The 6897-nt window shown below is 34.3% G+C and overlaps 1 long non-coding RNA gene across 1 annotated transcript; it reads right to left on the bottom strand.

Annotated features, from left to right (window-relative positions):
- Positions 1 to 2708: 2708 nt before the first annotated feature.
- LOC145679659 (uncharacterized) lies at positions 2709 to 4855 on the bottom strand. The gene is made up of 2 exons (XR_014130494.1): positions 3653 to 4855; positions 2709 to 3436 (listed from the first exon to the last, which is right to left on the bottom strand). It is a non-coding gene; the product is annotated as an uncharacterized LOC145679659 (long non-coding RNA).
- Positions 4856 to 6897: the final 2042 nt, after the last annotated feature.

The raw sequence follows: 6897 nt of genomic DNA, 5'->3' as shown, positions 1-6897 counted from the left end.
AGTTCATCTTGATATGCTTTCAGTCGACATCTTCTATGCTTCCAGCAACGCCTTTACTAGATCCCTATAGTTGTCAGATTTCGGCTCTCTCCAAATCATGCGAACATGGTCTCTTGAATGATTTATGACGAGAACCATTTGCTCTTCCTATGAAAGCCTTGAATCACACAACAAATGTGTAGGGTCAAATTTCTCTTGATTCTGTACCTCCTCGCAACCGAATTAAAGATGATAATATTTCCGAACTAAGGGAGTGAACTCCTTTGTTTGAGATTTGGAAGAAAACTCACCACATGCATAACAGAAACTATCCACATTGTTTAGGCATCTGCATAGCATATTTAAGTTCTCACACAAAAACCAAGTTACTAATAAAGAAGGTTAACTCAGCGATCAATTCAGGAACCTTCAAAGAACTAAAGCAGTTAGACAGTGCAGTAATCAGCCAAAAATATGTTCAGGTCGGGACAAATCCTGACAAGTTTGTTCCTCTTCCCTCATTCATCAAAATATGTACTCAACATAGGTTTAAAATGAAATGAAATCTTTGAGTTTTACATCCCACAAATATGCCGGCTAGACTAAAAGAGATGGTGATGATAAGAAATAAATGAAATTGTGGAATGAAGAAAGTACACACAGAACCACAGACGCGTTAGTTGACACAAAAAAATGCATAACTTTTGTGACTCCAGCAAAACGTTTAGATGCATAATTTTTAAGGATGCAACTAAATGCATAATGAAAACTGTTTTAATTGATGCACTTGTGTGCATAACATTCATTATGCAGATAAATGTTTTGCTGAAATCACAAAATGTTATGCATTTTTTTGTCTCCTACTGAAGCACTTACATGCATTAATTGAAACAGTGGTTTGTATCGCTGGTTGCATATTCCCTAAATATACAGGATTTCCAACGATTAAATAAATTTAGAACACTACTAAAAATATGTAATCGAGGCTTTTTGGGTGATGCAGGACAGAGTGCAAATATTCCATATTACATGAGAGCCTCTACGGCCATTTTGGAAGTAGTCATACTGGATTTGAGTTAATTAAGTGAAATATAGACTTTACGATACACTACTATTTTTGAAATAAAGTTTAATTTTTAAAGACATTAACAAGATTGTTTTCTATATTCTTTGTTAACGAAATTTTGATCACATAGGTCTAGATACAAAAACTTGTCATTGTAAATTTATGATCATAATTTTGTTCAGGATGCAAACAAGCAGAGAGAAAACTACCATACTATCGTTACGAAATCACACCTTATTTCAACAATAGTATCGAATCGTAAAGTTCTCATTTCACTGAATTAATTAAAATCCAGTATGATACCTTCCAAAATGGTCGCAGAGGCTCTCATGTAAAGTGGAATATTTTCACTCTCTCATGCATCACACTAATAAACCTCGGTTTCATAGTTTTGGTAGTGTTGTAAATTTATTCTATCGTTTTCACACCCTTGACAACCCTGTATATCAGATGTGCAATAAACAATTTAGGTCACTCAATTTATGAGATCCATCTAAACTATGTCACAACCATTATGAGAAAATAGTTACAAAAATAAGGCGTTCAAATAGTATATCTTACAAGTCAAAAAAGGAAAAGAACTCAATTTATTATACGGTACCTATTTAGGTACATAGCTTTTTTTACAGTTTGCTCTACAAGAGCAGTTTTGCCATTTTCACTAAAGCTAAAATCCCAAATTATCTTTGGTAAAATAAAAGAACATGGGTCAATGTTAGAAAAATCGTACCGATAGCAAATCTAGCGATGGGAAACACAAAACTTTACAGAGTTAAAAAAAAAAAAAAAAAAAAAAAGGAAACTACCAACTCAGATTATAAATCAAACTTTGTATGTCTATGTTCTCTGAATCTTTCTATCGCTTTTTTATAATATATTTTAGTATACTAATTTATGCCAGTTTGGCCTTTTTCCGTTTCGCCTTATGCCCTCAAAACATTTTGCCATACAACCGATAAGGATGTTATTTCAAGGCGGAAAGGGAATTCCCGTTTGGCCTTTTCCTGCTTGACCTTATAACATACAAGGGAATTTTCATTCTGTTTCTGTAACAAAGAGGGATTTATCTTATTCTCAACTGCAACGTCTCTTCTATTCCAGATAAATTAAACTCAAATATCTTAGAAGAACATAAATTTTATTATCACACCCGAAATAGCATATCAAGTTTCTATGTGGATATAATATGAAACAGCATCAGTATATGAAATTACATCAATTTCACTGTTCTTAAGTCTATCTTTTAGGCGGTGAATCCTGTCGTCAATCCGTCTCTACTTTAGCTTTCTAAGTGTTTTCTGATAGCCCACTTGAAGAAGTACTCGCAATCTTTCATTTTCACGTTGCCTGTCTTTCATTGATTCAATGAAAGAATGTATGTCTAAGTGATCCCTTGATGCCTTTCTTCGTAATTTGACGTGCCACTGTCCTGCATTGTTAGTCATTCGTTCTTGATCGTTTTCAAAGTGATTCCGCAAGTCACTGCAAATAGGTAAAAATACATCATTAGCACATTAAAAATTCAAAGGATTGCAGGAGAATCTACGTTGGAAAGTCAATGGCAAAATTTTGGGTGAACCTAATTTATTTCTTTTGCAAAGCAAAAGAATGAGTTCTTTTGATAATTTACAAATCAGTGAATGTAGAATCTTCAATACATGCACGTCGAAAGAAAATCTATATTACACTTTACATGAGGTGTTAATGGAAAAAATGCTATACTGTAGAGTGCTCGGGATAGCTTAATTAATTATTTAATTATAAAAAAAAAAAAAAACTTGCACTAAACGCCATCTATTTATGTAGGAAAGAAAACATACTTACAGAGAAAATAACGTGTCACCATCATCCAGCCAAGTGTCTATAAGATAATCATGGAACTCCTCCTTACATAGAACGTCAGGCGCATCTTCTTGCAAACGTACAAACACTACATCTAAATGGGAAGTTGGTACCAGAGGCAGTGCTGCTGCATGTCGAATCCATCTTTTTACTTCAGTGTTCTCTTTGTACAATTGAGAAAGTTCTAATTGCTGAACCTTCCTCCAAACAGACTGAGAGAAGTGGAAGGAACATCCTGTGATTTTAACCAAGAAATACTTTATTTATAGCATTGATTGCTACTTTCTTAAGATCAATAGAAACTTCTTTCAATTTGAAACGCAGTCCAAATTTCTCAGCTTCTTCCCTGATTACCTCCAGTAATCTTACATGTGTCTCTTGCTTTTTACTGGGAAATATGCAGAAGAGGAGAACAAATACCTGGCCGAAATATTTTCCGTGCAGGATGTACATTTGGGAAAAAAGGAGAGGTACAGACTTAAGTGTCCCATCCATTACAATCCTGTCGCACTGACACATAATTTCCAAAGTTCCAATAGTGCCGAAAACCTGTTGAAGATAGAAAGACTAGAATAAATAACACAGACATTCTAAAGAAAATGCTTTAATATTAATATTCTTACTCCTATTACTATTGTCATCACAGATTTTCACGATTTCAAAAAAAAAAAAAAAAGAAAAAAAAGAAAAGAAAAGAAAAAAAAGAAAGAAGAAGAACGTAAGAAATGATAAAACTATTTTCTTGATTACTAAAATATAACTTACAAGAATTCTACTGGTGTCATCGCCTTCATCCCCCAATAAAAGTTTTTGCCGTCCTGCGTTTCGCTCCACGATCCTTCCACATTCAATTTACTCAATCTTTGCGATAGTGGTGCCCGGTTCATGCTCGTACGTTATATAGAGAGTGTTTGACGGCACCAAAAATAGGGACAACAGATGCAGTTTCACCACAGTAATTTCCCTTAGCAATCTTCTTCCTGGAGAGAAGAAAATAAATTCATTTTAAACATCAATAGCAAAAAAAAAAAAAAAAAAGTACTTTCCCTCGAGAAAGTAAAGACAGGCGGAATATTGCTTAACTACGACCGGTTAATTGTGTTACACTATAAATAAAAAAAATGGACTATGTATTTGTGTGCTAGCTAGGATGCAATTTAAGAAAAGTTCCACATCTGAAGTTCTAAAATAACTTTTGGAGAAGTTGCAAGAGTAAATATTAGAAACATGCAGAGAAGCTTCAGTGTCAAAATTACTTATACCTTATTACAACTATTATATATACTTACCTATACTTACCTATATGTCTTAGTAATTGTTGATGTTCGTTCTTCCGCTGCTCTCTTCTTCATATGTGAGGTACAAATACAAGGCTACATGAGCAATTTTTTAAACAGTGACGCAGATAACACAAAATTCTGAATACTTGCTTTGATTATACGCTGTTCTGTTCGTTCAAACGTAAATACTACTAGCATTACAAATGTTTTCCAAAATGACACTAAATTTCCCTATCATAACTTGAAAATCCCCTTCGCTGGTGTAAGGCGAAATGGAAAGGGCAAACGGGAATTCCTGTTTCACCTTACAATGAAATTAGCATATACTATCTTAGCATCATAGCCTGAAGTAATGAAAACAGGCACAAGGCGAAACGGGAAAAGACCAAACGGAAAAACATCCAAAGTTTCATTTTAAAATCATCTGAAAGAATTGTTCACTTACATTTCCCTGTTTTTAATTATTGAAGATATATTTTGCAAACGGACAAATACGTGGACGTTTCGAATTAGGTACAAAAATATGAAAACTGTTCTTGTGATGTATAATTACAATATTCTAAAAAAGTTATATTTCTGGGATAAAAGTCTGTAGGTCTATAGTAATTTACCATGTTAAATTCAAATCTGAAATCAGAATTTCGCTATCAGGTTTACTTTCTCAGTAATAGAGGATGTTACGTAAGTACACGACGCATGTTCTTTAAAAAAAAAAAAAAAAAACTGAAAATGGAACAGTAACTAAGACGTTAGTGGTTTAGCCTGTAGCATGTTTTCTAGTAGGTGTGTCTCTTGTCTCTACTGACACATCATCAGTAGCCTTCTGACATGCTGAGTTATGTTTCATTTCCCATTCATGAAACTACGAATTTTAATTTAAAAAGAAGTAACAGTCAGTTTAAATTTCATAATCAAATTGCATTCATTGGAAGAACATAACACTAGTGGAAAATCCTGTTAACCTCTGAAAAGTTAACCTGATAGTGATACCAGAAATTACATTTGAAATTTCCTTTCCTTATTATACGCTGTGTTAAAACGCCACCATTCACATTTCCCTATCATGTCCCTGAAACGGAAAGTTTGAGGGAAAAAATAAGGCTTTTGGTAGAAAAAATCCCTTTTTCTATTTTGGGTCCCTCCGGAACACCCTATGTTAACACACAGATCTCAAAATAAACTGAAAAATACTAAATGGTGTACGAAACGTGTGTACAAAATTTCAAGCTTCTATCTTGAATAGTAAGGATGGGAGAAACAAATTACCAATCAGCTAAGAACATCCCCACAATGGCCCAGATGACTCAAAAAGATTCGGATGTAATATAAAAATTTTCTGAGACATCCTAGGGTCATGTTTTATATTTCATTCTTATCAGAATAGAACAGTCTCATGGTACCATTCATATGTTTTCGTCATGTATCTGAGGCGGGAAAAATTGCAAAAAATGGGATTTTTGTTAAAATATCCCATTTTTTAGCATTTCTGGACCCCTCCCCCCTGTGTTAACACAAAGATCTCAAAATCAGCTGAAAAATGTTAAGAGCATATTGAATATGTCTACAAAATTTCAAGCTTCTATTTAGAACAGTAAGGTAAAAAAAAATATATTAACACATACGCTAAGAATATCCCCACAATACCCCAAATTCCCGCATAAAACGGGAAATTTTCTAAGACATCCCTATTTACCCTAGGATCATGGTTCGTACCTCATTCTCTTCAGAATGGAAAGTACTTTCTAACGTTACCAATCACATGTCTTCATCATGTATCTGAGGCGGGAAAATCTCGATAAAGGGATTTATTAAAATATCCCTTTTTAAAACCTTTTTACCCGTTTGAACACAACTTGGGATACCGCAGAGATCTGAAATATATCTGTAGGATACTAAGGAGTACACTGAATGTATGTACAAAATATCAATCTTCTAGGTGCAAAAGTAAGCCCGCCAAAAAATATGCCCAGGATTGCCCACAGTACCATAAATTCCCGTTTAAAACAAGATCTCAGGTAAAAATTTCCTGAGACATCCTTATTTATACTAGCATTATTGTTCGTACTATAGAACAGCCTTTGAAACGGTAAAATTTGCATGTCTCCGTCGAGTATCTGAGCGGGAAAATCGAGAAAAAGGGATTTTTTGTTATAGGTGCAAAAGTAAGTAACTCAAAAAATAGTAAAAATAGGCCTAACAAAAATTCTTTAGTTTTAAGTTATGACGTATCACACCCTATGTTTCGACCCAGAAAGGCGTAAAACCATATGTAACGTGTCCTAGAACGCTTCCACTCTAGAAAAAGAAGCTTTATTAGTACTTTTTAAATCGAATAATGAAAATACAAGCCTAACGTATAAACATATACGATATATATATAAGGGTTAATGCCGTGCTACTGTTTTTAACCTTCAATTTATTTCCTGCTCAATAGTAGGCATACCCGTGTTTTGTCAATATTTACTTCAATATCACGAAATCGGGGCTTTTGGCCCGATACTCTAACCAAAACATCACAATTACGTGACCATGTGTGACTTTGAGTAGATACTCTACTATTGGTATGTGAAGGACAAGGGTGCCATTTTCTGTGTAACTTTGGAGGGCCCTATGAAAGATATGCATTAGTAGAAAGGAAAAATGAATGACCATGTACTGTAGAAATAGGAGAACCTGCTTCAACTTAGCAATTTGGCCCCCCTCGTTAGAGGGCCATTTCAACTTTGGGGG

This window comes from Thermobia domestica, chromosome 2 (genome assembly GCF_964235325.1).
Source record: "Thermobia domestica chromosome 2, izTheDome1.hap1.1, whole genome shotgun sequence".
Lineage (NCBI taxonomy): Eukaryota > Metazoa > Arthropoda > Insecta > Zygentoma > Lepismatidae > Thermobia > Thermobia domestica.
Note: the sequence above shows the minus strand (reverse complement) of the source record. Positions and strands in the feature narration are given on the sequence as shown.